At 51.2% G+C, this 14,766-nt stretch overlaps 1 non-coding gene across 1 annotated transcript; it reads left to right on the forward strand.

Annotated features, from left to right (window-relative positions):
- The first annotated feature begins 9,931 nt into the window (after positions 1-9,931).
- On the forward strand, positions 9,932-10,003 carry TRNAC-GCA (transfer RNA cysteine (anticodon GCA)). The gene has a single exon. It is a non-coding gene; the product is annotated as a tRNA-Cys (tRNA).
- The last annotated feature ends 4,763 nt before the right edge of the window (positions 10,004-14,766 follow it).

Below are 14,766 nucleotides of genomic sequence, written 5' to 3' on the forward strand. Positions count from 1 at the left end.
TGGGACTTTGGTTTCCAAGGCCCTGATTAATTGTGGAGCTGGCCTAGTGGTGGCAGCCAAGCACAGGTGGCCAGGCTGGCTGTCTCCCTAGCATGACTGTGTCACAGCTGCCTCTGTGCACCCCAGAAGGGGACAAGCTGTGCCCCTGTCATCCTAGGGACAAAGTCTGGCTCAGTGTTGAGCCATGTGGATAGCCATTAGATATTGGTGGCCTGGAGTCTTCTCCATTCATTCATTTAACAAAAATTGTGTCAACCCTGTGTCAAGCCTGGGGCGGGAAGGAGGAGCAGTAAGTATTCTCTCTTCTTAAGGTGGATCTTAAGAGATAGGTGCAGTTGGTGAGGTCACTTAGCCCTTGAAGGACCCTTACCCAAGGTCACTGTATTATGTAGGATATATGATTGGCTGCTGTAACAGAAACTAACAAAACAAAACAAAATAATGAAATAGTAGCTTAAACAAGACAGTGATTGGTTTCTCTCCCCTGACAGGGCTCCCAGTGTCACAGACCCAGGCTCCTTCCAGCCTGTTGCTCCACCTTTCCTAGGGTGTGGCCTTGTTGCCATGGCTCAAGACAGCTCACTACCATGGTTGTAGCCATTAAGGAGGAAGCAAGAAAGGGGAAGGAGGAGCTCTTTCCCATTAAGGACGACACATTTATTTACTTCTTATTTAATAAATACTTCTTTAGTACTTATCATGTCCTTTACCAATATTGACCCATTGACATCTCATTACAACCTTTATTTTCCTTGTATTGTAGATAGAGAAAGCGAGGCACCGAGAGGCTAAACAAACTGTCAAATTTCACGTAGCTGTGGGAGGTAGAGCCCCTTGTGTCCCATTAGTCAGAACCAGCCGCCCGGCCACATCTACTTGCAGAGGAGGACCAGAAACATGGTCTTTATTCTAGGTGGCCATGTGCCCAGCAAAAAAATGCAAGAAGGATGGCAGTGGGTGGGAGGATTACTGATGGCCTCTGTCCCAGCTCATGGCCTGTCATTTGCAGGCCAGGCTCCCCCAGCACCCCTGACAGCCCACCCAAACCTCTTTCCACCACATCACATGTCTGTGTTCTTAGAAATCCCCAGTATCTGTTCTGCCTTTACTGGAACTGGTAGTTCTGCTGGGAGTGGCTTGTGGTGTCTGGTCCCAGAGTGGGAGTTTGAGAGGAATGAAGTCTGGTGGCATCTGGTGCCCTCAGGGCCTCCTCCTATCTCCTGTAGCAACAGGCCAGCTGCATCTCCTGCAGGAGTTCTGCCCTGGATCAAGCAAGAGAAAGGGGCTTGTGGGAGGCACCAGCAGGGCCCACGGGAGAATGCCACCACACACCTGTGCTCAGGTAAGGCGTAGAGGGCTGCAGGGTGAACCCCTAGGCCTCAGGAGACAGGAGATCCCATTGGGGCCTCCAAGCACCTCCCACAGGGCCTTCTGCAGGAGTGTCCTGAATGGGGGCGGCAGCAGCCATCAGCCTACCTGGGTCTTCGTAAGTTTGCTGCATGGTGTCTTCGCACACAGCTGCTCTATAGGAGTCTCCTTTTATTCCTTAAACTGTTTCCTGACTGCATTTTATGAGCACGTCCGTAGCCAGCATAGCCTGGGCACGGCAGGGACTCGAGGCAGAAGACACAGGTCCCCCTCCTGCCCCAAGGAGTTTGCAGTTAGAAGGAGGGAGGAGACTAACACAGACAAACTGTCAAATAAGAAGAGAGAACAGCTGCTTTTGAAGCCAGAGAGCCCTTTGAGGATCTGCTGACAGTTGTGGGCCGTGTCCTGAGGGAAAGCACACAGGCTCGCAGGGTGGAGACAGGTGAAGGAGTCCGGTAGCTCCGCTGTGGTGTGAGGATGCCTCGTGGCCACGTGTGCAGTCGGGAGGGAACTGTCACCGTGCCGGGCTTGGGAGGCTCCCCCGGGAGCTGAGACTGGAGTGAGGCCGGAAGCATAGGGCAGAGGCAGAGGCAGTGGAGGCCTTCTGGGTGGGGAGGCCCCTTGAGCTGAGGCAGAAATAGGGTGATCAGGGTGTTTGGAGGAGTGTTACAGAGAAGAGCATCAGGTGGATCACCAGCAGAATGTCAATAGGAAATCCAGTAGGCTGGGGCCACAGCGAGGGCCTTTAGTGACAGGCCCAGCCTTGAGCCTCGATGCGAGGAGAGCAAAGGGTTGGTGTGGCCTGGCTCCAGAGCCGGTGGCAGAGGCGACTCGCTCACTGTGCCTCTCTATGTCCCTGCCCAGCAGGGAACTGGCTGGTCAGCAAAGAGAAGAGCCCAGAGGGAGAGTCAGAGGGGCCAGAGCCAGCCTGGGCAGCTGAAGGGGGACCCGGCAAGGAGAGCTTAGCTGGTGGGAGAGAGGCGGGCACCTGTTGGGATCTGCCTGTACTTAGGGCACCCCCAGCACGGAGCAGCGTGGCCAGAGCTTTGCCGGGAAGGAGCTCTGTGCGCAGCACCGGCGCGCCCACCGCGGCCCGGCCCTTCGCCAGCGCTCTGCGTCCCAAGAACCTCGCGCAGCCGGTCACCCTCGCCAGCCTGCGCGGCGCGCACACCGCCGAGCGCGCCTACGCCCAGTGCGGCAGGGGCCGGGTCGCCCAGCCGACGCTCCCCGGCCGGCCGCTGTCTCGCGCGCGCGCGGCGGAGCAGCCCTGCCAGCGCGCCGAGGGCCGGAAGCGCTGCGGCAGCCCCTCCGCGCCGTGGCACCCCCTCCGCGCCGTGGCACCGGCGCTAGCACGCGGCCGAGCGGCGCCTCGCGCGCCTGGCCCTCCTGACCGTGCACCTGACCGTGCCCCCGACCTGGCCGGGCGAGCGCGCCTTCCGTGCGCCCAGTGTGGCAAGCGTCACCTGTCGCTCCTGGCTGGTGCACCGCCAGGGCAGCCATGCCAGCCAGGCCTTCCCGTTTTCTGCAGCTTGCGAGAGAGGCTCCCAGGCCAATGAGCCACCCGCGGGCCTCCTCCGAGGTGCAGTTTTGGGGAGGCCTCCCAAGGACCGTTCTGCCGTACCCGGATCTCAGGGCGCCAGGCCTGAGCAGGGCCACAAGGGGCGCCCCGGGAGCAAGCAGCTGAGTGGCAGTGATCAGGAAGGCCTGAGGGGCTCTCTGCTCAGCTCTCTCCCCCGTCTGAAGATGGAAAATGCGCGGTAGCACCTAGAGGGTCCCCTAAACGGGCAACTGGGGGTAGAGGGGCGCTTGGTGCCCCCGAATCCGCGTCTGCTAAGGGGCACGACTTGGCCGGGTCAGAGAATCTCTGTGCTGCCTAGGCCTCCAGGGAGGGCTGGTCTGAAGTGGCGCTTGAGGGGTGATGGCCTCACCTGCTCCAGGTGCTGCAGAATAGAGCCGGGGTTTCAGAGTCCCTGTCCTTTCACTGTGATACGACCGTATGGTGGGGATTGGGATTTATGAGTTCTATTACTCCCATGCTAGGTGCAGCGTGTGTGGAAATGATGACTGTGGTATTTGCTGTGGGAGTCCGTGCTCTGAGGGGTGTGTGTGTGTTAAACACATAAAGGGTTCGAATTCAGTACACGTTGGTCATAGTGAAATAGAGGCACATACACTGGTGTGGGAGAGTCAGGGATGTGCCCACAGGGGTGATGCTGCCTCCGTCTTAAAGAGTGAGTGTCTCAGGGAAAGAAATGGTCTCTGTAGAAGTCTACGTAGCATGAGCTGCGTGTGCAGGAAATAGGAAGTCACAGTGATTCGTTAAATCAACAAGTATTTGCCAAGTTCTGGGATGTGTGACGAAAAGGCAGACACAGTCTCCGATGTCATGGAGCCGGGTGAAAGGCCTTGCTTGCCCGCCTTAGGAGATTCAGAGTTATCATGGAGGCAGTGGGGAGCTGACAGAGGCCTTTAAAAAGTCAAAAACGTAACACAAAATGGAAAATCTTTAGAGGAAAAACTCCTAAACCAGTCACTACTGTAATTTTGATGTCATTTTTCCAGTCTTTTTTGTGTCTCATGCTTTTACACATACATATCTAAAATATAAATGTGTTCCACTGTCTGCACTTAAAATAAGCATTTTACATGCTGTTAAGTAATCTTCCCCCCCACATCCTTCCTTTTCATACCTGTTAAAGTGAGTGATGGAAAACAGAAACAGGCCATGTCACTCCCCAGCTTGAACCTTCAAGGAGACCCATGGTGAGAATAATGTCAGCAGTCCTCAACTGCCAGCCTCTCCCTTCTCGTCTGCTACCTCCTGTGCCTCAAACGTCCACCTGTGGCTGAGACTCACCTGGGGCTGAGACTTACCTGGGGTGGAGACTCACCTGGGGCTGAGACTCATCTGGGACTGAGACTTACCTGGTGCCTACGTCATCATAGAGATAAAGTGCCTCTCCTCCCTTTACCCAGCCACACCCAGCCATGCTCCTGCCTCTGGGCCTTTGCTCTTGCTGGCCCCTGTGTCTGAAAGCCCTTCCCCTAGACATCTACATAGCTCACTCCTTCCTCTCTTCAGATGTCGTTCACTCAGCATACAATAGCAGCCCTCCCCTCTGCCCCGGCTCTTCCTCTTCCCCTTGCTCGGCCTATGTTTCTTCAGAGCACAGGTAGTCACCTGACGTGTCATTATTTGTTGGTGATCGGTCCCCTCCCCGAAAGTCAGCTCTTTGAGACTGGGGATTCTGTTTTGTTCCAGCTGTATGCCCAGTGCCTAGAACAGTGCCTGGCACATAGCAGGTACTTACTAAATATCTGAATGATTGAACAAATGTTTTGTGTCTCTTTCTACTAAAAAGTAAATTCTTTGAAAGCAACCATCATTTTCCTCCTCTCTGTATTTATCTTGCTTAGCACAGTGCCTGGCATACAGCAGGTGCTTAATGAAAGTTGAAGGATCTCTTAAAATGGCTACCTTCAATTGGGTGAATGTTGTTAACCATTCTTCTGTTACTGGGCATTTAGGGCTTTTCTGACTTGATAGGTAACAGAGTGACGATCTTCCTAGGTTCATTATTTTCCATGGATGTCTATCTCTTTAAAATAAATTCCCAGAAGTGGCGTAACTGAGTCAATATTATAAATACAGTATTGCCAGACTGCTTTCCGAAAAGGTTGTGGAGGGCTGAGGGTGTGGGAGGTCCCATTTTACCAGGCTTGCCGTCTCAGAAGGTTTGTGTTCAATAATAAACAAACACAAAACAACAACAACAAAAGTAGCTTATTGATCAGGAGAGGTTTTTGGAAGGCAATGGTGTGACCAGATTAATTTTGTAGATGTTAGGGGCTGAATTGTGTCCCCCCCCAAATCTATATGTTGGAGTCCTAACCCCCACACCTCAGAGTGCATCGTATTTGGAGATGAGGCCTTTAAAGAGGTAATTAGGTTAAATGAGGCCTTCAGGGTGGGCCTTAATCCACTAGGACTGGTGTCTTATAAGAAGAGGAAGAGACACCAGGGACGCACTTGCACAGAGGGAAGACCACGTGAGGACACAGGGAGGAGGCTCCGTCCACTGCCAAGGGGAGAGGCCTCAGGAGAAGCTAATCCTGCCAGCACCTTGATCTTGGACTTCCAGCCTCCAGAACAGTGAGGAAATAAACTTGTGTAGTTTAAGCCCGCCAGTCTGTGGCCCTTTGCTGTGGCAGCCCGAGCAGATCAAGGCAGTAGGTGAATGCTGATGGCTGTGCAGAGGGCAGATGGCTTACAGGACAGCGTACACAGGCAGAGGCGGGGGCGGTGGGGGGCGGCGGGGGTGCAGTCGGGGACCCCGAACCTCTTCTCTCCGTGGACGCTCCACCAGGGTTTGCTGCATGTGCTGGAGGCACTCCTCTCTGCTTGCTGAGCCTGAGAAGGTTTCCGTCAGGACTGGCCTTTGTCATTCCTGAAAGATTCGCTGAACCTGAGCGATGTGCCAGGCACCATGTTGGCCGATGGGGTTGCAGAGGCAAAGGAAGCAGAGCGCTTGTTCTCCAGTGGCTCAGTCTAGCAGGGGACTCCTATAAACAAACAAGTTATCACGCTGGCACTAGAGCCAGCATTCTGTATGTTTAATTTAGGGTGCCTAGAAATTGCAAGTGTGAGTCCTTTTTTATGTATTTTATTATAATTTACACAAACAACTGGGTTTGGGAACTGTATTACTCCTAGTATCTTTAAAACATTGTGGACATTTTAATAACTTTCATATTTATTTTTTGTATTAAAAAGCGTACATGTTTATGTGGAGCATGGATGGCCAACAAGAGGGGGTGGAGGTGAGGGAGTGTCACAGAAATGGCGACACGTAGGCTGCACTATTTCTGTTCTTGTTACATTTTCTTCTTGTTTTTAGATTGGTAGTAAAGTATTGAAATAAATAATATATTTGCACAGTTCCAAATTCCAATGGTACAAAAGGGGTGCTTCTCAGCCCTGCCCCGCTCCCCTCCCTGCAGGCAGCTAACGTTGCCAGTTTCTTGTTTCTCTTTCCAGAGCTTTTTCAAGCATATATAAGCAGCTATGCTTTCTCGCCTTTCCTCCCTCCACTAATGGTAGCCTGCTATGGGGTACACACACTGCGTGCAGCTTGCCTTTTTGTTTCTTCTTGGCCGTCTTTCCGTATCAGTGCATAGAGAGCATCACCACTTTTTATGGCTGCCTATTAGTATTCAGTTGTAGGATGTGTCGTGATTCATTTCACCAATCCTCAGAGGAGGGGCAATGGGGTTGTTTCCAATGTTTGGGAATTACAAATAGTGTTGCAATGGAATAACCTTTCACAAACATCATTCCACAAATGTGTGCCTATATCTCTAAGTTTCCAGAAGTGAAATTACTGGGTCAAAGTTATGTGCTTTTGTAATTTTGAGAGTAATTGCCAGATTCCTGCCACGAAGGTGTTTCAGTGCATGCTCCTGCCAGCAACGCTTCAACGTGCCTGTTCCTGCACGCTCACGCCACCTCGGTGAGGCACCAGACTCTATGTGGCGTCTTCAAGACGTTTACCTGGACTTCTCTGAGAAGGAGGCCTGGTGAGGAGGAGGAGCTGGAGGAGGAGCTGTCGTTGATGAAATCCCAAAAATAAGGGAGGATTGACCGGGCACCAGACTCTAGACTGTCCAGTTCACAGGGCTTGCTCTTGCTGTAAGAGTGACAACAATGGCAACATTGCAGCAACTTGTTGTTAAGCATTTGCTGTGCATCAGGTACCACTCTAAGGACTCTAAGCGGGAGTCAGCACATTTTTTCTGTAAAGGGACAGATAGTACCTATTTTTGGTTTTATGGGCCATATGATCGCTGTAACAACCACTCCCCTCTGCCCTTGTAGCAAGCAGGAAAGCCGCCACAGATGGATGTGAGTGGCTGCGCTCCATTAAACTTTATTTGTGGATGCTAAAATTTAATTTTCGTATAATTTTTCAAGTGCCATGATATATTATTTTTTTAAATAACAGCTAATTTTATTGAACACTTACTTTGTACCATTCCAATCCACCCCTTCAGCCACTTAGAAATATCAAAACCATTCTCCGCTCATGGGGCCGTACCCCCGCAGTGGGCTATAGTTTGCTGATCTCTTCTCTAAAGGATCTCATTGAATCCTCGCACTTGTAGGGCCTTTTATAATTCCCACTTAGCAGATGAGGAAACAGGCACAGAAAGGTTACAGAGAGAAAATATCTGAGTTCATACATTCCAGGATGTGGCTGCACTTGCTGATCACCACAGCGGCCCACGCAGAATGAGGAGCCGGCCACACTGCAGATGGGCCCTGCCCGCCCCAGGCCTCCCCCTTCCATGTGCTCCCTGCAGCCTCCCCCTCACCTGACCTCCTCCTGCAGGTGAGAGGCTGTGAGCAGGACCTGAGAGGGTCTGTCCACCTGCTGGCTTCCCTGTAAGCAGCCAGGTTTGTGTGGCGTGTGTGCTCGGCAAACAGGCAGCGTTCCTGACCGCGGGTGTCGGCTGTCCTTACCTTCACCACACACTGGGGCTGCCTTGATTTTCTCCTGGTCTGGGTTGAAGATTTCTTTCCCTTCGCTTACTCAGCCCTCCCCCTTTCCTTGGGGAGCAAAGGTCTCCAGAGAAAGCTGTTTCCTGGCCAGAGAAGCTGCAGCCCTGGCAATTCCAGGGACCCCTGCATGGGAGCCGGTCAGCAAAGCCGGAGGAGATGGTAAAACAGCCTGGAGGTGCGCAGCTGAAAGGGGCCAGTGCACTGTTCCCTCTACAGGCCAAGGGTCTGCCCTGGACGCAGGGCCTAAGCACCCCCTGCATGGGGGCTGGATCAGGTTCCTAGAGCCACCGGAGCAGACTGCCGCAACTGGGTGGCTTCACAACTGAGGTCTAGTGTCTCACAGTTCTGGAGCGTAGAAGTTTGAAACCAAGGTGTTGGCAGGGTCGTGGGTCCTCTGAGACTTTGGGTAGAACCCTTCCTTGCCTCTTCTAGCTTCTGCTGGTGGCTGACCATCCTTCGTGTTCCTTGGCTTATAGATGGTTCACTCCAATCTCTACCTCCATTGTCACCCTAATGACCTCATCTTAACCTGATGACATCTGCAAAGACCCTATTTCCAAATAACGTCACGTTCACAGGTCCTGGGGTTAGGGTTTCAACATATCTTTTTAGGGGACTCAATTCATCTCATAACGGGGACCTTGCCTCTTGGCAGACATGCACAGTGAAGGCACCCCCCGTCAGCACCAGATCTTGTCTCCCAAGTGGGCTATTATGTGAGTAAAACAGGAGGACATTGACGTGTGAAACCAGAATAGGGAGAAGGCACCTGCCCGGCTCCTTGACCTGCAGCCAGACGCCCTAAGCTCTAGCCCTGGCACCTTGGCGGGTCCCATTATCCCTTTTCTCTCTTGGACTTACACTCAGGGCCCACGTGGCTTATTAATTCCTTTGGGGGTCCTGCTGTGCTACAAACCACCCTCGGGCCTTGATACCCTCTCCCCAGGCCCCGCTCCCACCTCTCACCAACACTATGGGCAACCGCCATCCGTGAACCTTGTTAAGAGCTGCACCTGATTCCTTCGCTCTTCAGGCCATTTTCCCCTGGAGTTCCTTCCTCACCCGCCCTGTTTATTAAGCCAGCTCCTCAGAGTGCACGACCCTGTTCACAAAGGGAGCATGTCATTTCCCCAGCCTCTGGCCAGGGTTCTAATTAGTGTTCTCTCTTCTGTGTTCCCACAGCACCTGGCTCACACCATGTTCTTATCATTTGTTGCCATGTCAGGTATTTCCACCAGGCTGTTAGCTCCTGAGGCCGAGAGCTGTGTGGTTGTTAGGGTCAGGCACACAACAGGCACCTACTAAGTGTTTGTTGGCTTAATGAGTGAGAACCATCAAGGAATCTGTGGCTGTGTAGGGCTTCCCATGCCTTTGGATAGCAGAAGTGATCGGTTGCTAGTCTTCCTTGATATGGCAGACTCAACTGACGAGGTCCCAGGGCTGCAGGGGTGGCCCCCTGTGGCCATGTCTTGGCTACCCCTGACTTCCTTTGGAGTCCCTCCCTCCCTGTACTATGGACACATATTCTGAGTGGGAGCAGATACCTTCTTACATGACCTCACTCCTGAAATGGTTACACCACTCAGGGACCCTGACCCCTGGTTGCAGTGGTTGGTCATGGATAGGCACAGAGCCCAAGCCAGGCCAATCAGAGTCCTTCTCTAGAATTTTTCAGAATTAACCCTTTTACTGTCTGGCAACCAAGATGTAGAGATGTGAGCCTGGAGAGGTTGGAGATGAGGTGTCAGCAGCATAGAGAGAATGGTTTGAGAGATTAAAGCTGATGTAAGAGAGGACAAAAGAAGAAAGCTGGAGGGAGAGAGTCCTGATAACATTTGAGTTTCTGGAAGTCAGCTTCTTCTCTGACATTCTCACTGTTGGGACCCAATAAATTGTTTTTAAAATTTTATGTCAGTTGAAATTTAATCTCTACTGCTGCCTGCCACTATTAACACATCATAGTTCTAGGGGTGAAATGATATTAGTAGAACCATAACTCCATCAGGGGGTATAGCTCAGTGGTAGAGCATTTGACTGCAGATCAAGAGGTCCCTGGTTCAACTCCAGGTGCCCCCTTACATTTTGCACTTCCAGAACCCATCTTGGAGTTCATCTTTCAGGGCAGAGTATTTGGAGAGAGAGGTGATGAGAAATGGGAGATTTTCAAGGAGCTGAAGAAATGGATGCTGGGTACACAGACTCAACAGATGCCCACTAGAGGGAGTGATCAGATTGAAACTTGAAACAAAATCAACCTTGTCTGGCCCTGCAGTGTTTGGGTTGGAGGAGGATGAGACAGAGAGGAGAGACACTAGACTGGTATGCTAATACTGTGGTGAGCTGGGCTGAGCATTGCTCCTTCTCAACAATATACCTCCCCTGGAGGTCTAGTCCCACAGCCCTTGCAACCTTCTCATCCCCCGCCCTCATGCTGTGGAGAAGGACATTAACAAGAAAATAGTTTCTCTTTGTTGCTCTGCACATGAAGCTCAAGCCCAAAAGGGCCCTTGGCCTTGGATGCAGGGACAACTCCTGGTGCCCTGACACGAAGATGATGATCACATTGTCCCTTGGCAGGTATATCTGCAGTGGGGACAGTTCTGTGGACCATGAGCTCCTTGAGTGCCAAACTGGATTCTGAATCAGCCAGCACCCAGAACAGATGGGAACATGGTAGGCGTTCAATAAAAGGCAGGAACCAGCCACTGGCCCCTCCTTATCTGACCTCCATCGTTTCTTACACACTCTCTCCCTCCTCCCTCAGGCTCCCCGCCCCCAACCTTCTCCAGGTGCAGTTCTGAGAAGGAGGCCCTTGTTGAAGGAGCTCAGGGAGAAGTGGGCAGGTGGAGATAGTTTAATTTGTCAGCACCAGGGTCTGAGGAATAAAAGCTTGTAGAAAAACAGTGAAGTTTTAAGGAGATACCCGGAGTTTTTATTTTGGGGTTCAACCACCTGGCCTGAGTTCTGTCCTTTGTTCTGCCCTAAACTCAAGTGAACTTTCCCATTTCCCACTTTGAGGAGGTGGGGGGCTCTTAGCATAGCTGTTCATACAGGATTTATTTCCCATTCATTCATTCATCAAATATCTATTAAACACTTACTATGCCCCGGATTCGGGCTCAGGGCGGAGCATTCATAAGAGAAGTAAGGCAGGATTCCTGTCCTTAAGGGGCTTGTAGACCAGTGGGTGGTAGGTGGCCCTAAGCTAAGCACTGTGGCATATAAAGTAGGAATCTGAGACGCACACTTCACTATTGTTATCAGTAATACTGCCGCCTTTGAGGTCTTGATTTCAAACACAGTATCTGACCATGACCTTCTATCTGACTTTGTCAAGTCCTCTTTCCATTGCCCATATTACTTTTCACCATCCATCTCACCCCTCGTGTCCTCTCCCTGCTGCCCACACAGCTTAGATTCCATGGCCCAGCGCATCAACTCTCTTGCAATCCTCTTACCTGTTTGGCCCTCTCTCCCTGTGTTGTATCTACTTGGCAAAATCACAACCCAGGTGTTCACTTAGTCCATGCCCACGTCTGAGCAGCCCGACAGTGCTGGGGAAAAATCACATCACACAACTGCAGACGAGATTCACCTGTGACCAGAATCACATGTCGGCCTTGAACACAGCTGGGGAAGTCCAACAGCATTATGTGATACACTTGCTTTCTCACTTTCTGAGGCGGCTACTTGGACTCTTCTGTGCTCTTCTCAAGTCCTCAACGCTTCCTGCCTGTCTTCTATTGTAGTTAAATATCTTGACTATTCAGAAATTGGTGCTATCAGATGAGAACACATCCACCTTCCTTCCGTCATTTCCAAACAACCAGTCTCTGACTGTACTCATATAATCTGCCTTCCCCTCTGTTAAAAAGAAGTGTTTTCATGCTCATCTATCAAGACCAATCTATCACTTGTGAATTAAATTCCCATCTTGCCTTCCCAAGGACCCCACTGCAATTGTCTTCTGTCTCCTGCATTGACATTTTCTTCCTCTCTATGGGATTATTGTCATAGGCATATAAGCATGCCTTAATATCGTCATCTTTCAAAAAGTCTCTCTTGATCCCATGACCGCTCCAGTTCCTGCCCAATTTCTCTACTCCACTTTCCCAGCAAAACTACTCAGAAGAATCGCCTATACTCACAGACTCCACTTCCTTACATCCCACTGCAATCCAGGTTTCAGGGTACCTGATTCATGAAAACAGATTTATCAAGTGCATCGGTGACCTGTATTTGGTCATTATCTTGCCAATGCCAGAGGCCAATTCTCTCTCCTCTTTTTACTTGGCCTCTCATACTTTTGCAACGATGACCACTTCCTCCTCCAAATGCATGAAGACTAAGCTTTCTAGACGCTGCACTCACCTTCGTCCTACCCCACTGGCTGCTATTTCCCAGCCTCCTTGGCCTGCTCTCCTCTTCCACCAGCCTTGAAATATTAGTCTACACAGGGTGGTGTCCTGGGCTCTCTTGTCACTTCTAACTCCTAATTCCTTGGCTTCAAATTCCATTTACATGCTGATGCCTCCCAGATTACATTTCTAGCCTGGAGCACTCCTTACCCTCCAGACTGGAATAGCTACCTGATGTTGGATCTCTGATGGGCATCTCTATCTTCATTTACCCATCACAGAACTATTAATTTCCCACTCTCACTCAAATCTCCTCCTTCCTGATCCTACTCTAGACCAGCAAAGGAGCCACCATCCACGCGGGTGCTCAGGCCAAAAACCTAGGCATGGTTCTTGACTTGCCTTCTGCCCTCACCTTTCACATCCAGTCCATCAGTAACTCCCACCCGCTCTACCTTCAAAATGCTTCCTGTGCCCGACCGTTTCTTATCCGCTCCACAGTTCACCAACAATCTCCAGTGTGATCTTTTGGGTTGCACTCTTCTCTCTTCCAATCAATGCTCCCCATAGCAGCCAGAGTAATATTCTAAAAATGTGGCTCCCATCATGTCCCTCTCCTGTTCCAAAGCTCTGACGGCTCCTCATCACACAAGTGGAAATAGAAATTTCCCACTGAGGAGCTTGCCTATCTCTCCAAAGGCATCATCGGCCTCCTGCCCCTTGTTCTGCTGCAGCCACACTGATCTTCCTTCTGTTCCTACAGCACGTCAAGCTCTTTCCCTCCTCAGGGTCTTGGCATCTCCTGTTCCATCTGCTTGTTCATCCCCTAGAACCTTTCCTGTCATTCCCACTCACTCACTTCTGTTCGAATGCTGCTTCTGAGAGGCTTCCCCAATGTCTCTATCTAAAACAGTACCTCCGCCTTCTCATCACCTGATCACCTATCTGCTCACCCAATTCATGTTTCTACCTGGCCCTTTTCATGACCTGAAGTTTACATCTTTTTTTGGTTGTTGTCAGATATCACCTACCACTTCCCCAAGAATATAAGCTCTATAAAGGCAGGGATGTTAACTGTCTTAAACTTTGTCTATTCCCAGCACCTGGAACTGTGCCCGGTGCATTGCAGATGCTCAATAAATACATGTTGAATCAGTGGGTGAACATTGGATGGATTGAAATAAGAGCCACACACGTGGAAAGTGCACATTCGCCCAAGGCCACGTGGGTTGTGGACCACGGTGTTAACACATGGACACACTGAGCGGTGATTCCATGGGCAGCTGAGGTGTCTGCAGTGTGGTGGGATGAAGGGTTTCTGATCCAGCATTAGAGGAACGAGAATGGCAGTGCCTACCTTAGTGAGCAAAACGGGACAAGACAGGTAGCGGGCACTGGGGTCTGCCCCAGGGACCTGTTACCCTGCAGGCAAATGCACTGCCACTGACCTGCACCCCCAATGCTTACAACCAACTAATGCCTTTGTACCTGTGCGTCCTCAGCCTGGCTTCCAGTAGAGCCTCAGGGGCTTTTTCTGGAGCTTGAAGACCTACCAGCAACTCAAGAGTTAATATAAAATAATACAAACTATCTACCAGCCAGGTAGAGCACGACTTGCCAGGTAAGTATTCACATCGTGGTAATTTGTTGTGAGAACATGTGACAGTGATATTCAAAAGATTTAACAATGAGCTAAGCGTTCAGAAGGATGGTGGCCACAGTGATGGAACAGGGCAGCCTTACTTTAGTTATTGTATCTTGGGAGATGGGTGGCTGGTGGCTTGAGTGGTCTGGGGTGACTTGAGACCTCAGTATGGAAGTATGTCAATGTCGTAACCAGGTGGGGCAGCTCCCGTGTCCAGCTAAATATCTGACTTGTGTGTGACGAATGGGGGCTGTGGATGAGAATGAGCAGGGGATGAGAAGGTAGCTGCTGTGAGGGTGGGCAGACTCAGACTGGAAGGAAAGATAGCAAGCCGGGTGTCCCACAGGTGAGCAACTGTCTGAGGGTCCTCCTGGGTGGCCTCCCAGGTGGAGGCAAGCACACTCCACCTCAGTTAAACCGTATTGTCCCCAACACTTCCCGCCCAGGTATGCTGGGGACAACCCTCCTTTAGCACAGCTTCACTGCAGATGCCTGGGTCACTTGGCCTCCTGCCTCTCGACCTCCTGCCTCTCGACCTCCATTTTCATCAGTCACTGTAAGGAGCAGCTGCACGCAGCAGGCTGGAATTGCATCTTACACGTGCAGCTCCAACAGGCTTGGACTCTCCTCCTCCTCCTCCAATCGCCATGTGCTCTAAGTCTAAGGCCCAGGTGTGACCGTGCCCTGATGTTATCTGCCGTGTTGTCCCTGCCTTACTTCCCAGCACAGGTCCAGCCTCTGGGAATATAGATGTGTGTGATGTGTGTGATGATGGAGGTGTGTGCAAGGCCCCGGGGGAGCCAGAGCACAGGCAACAGGGGCGGGGTCTCTACAGA

Source organism: Equus asinus, chromosome 1 (assembly GCF_041296235.1).
Source record: "Equus asinus isolate D_3611 breed Donkey chromosome 1, EquAss-T2T_v2, whole genome shotgun sequence".
Lineage (NCBI taxonomy): Eukaryota > Metazoa > Chordata > Mammalia > Perissodactyla > Equidae > Equus > Equus asinus.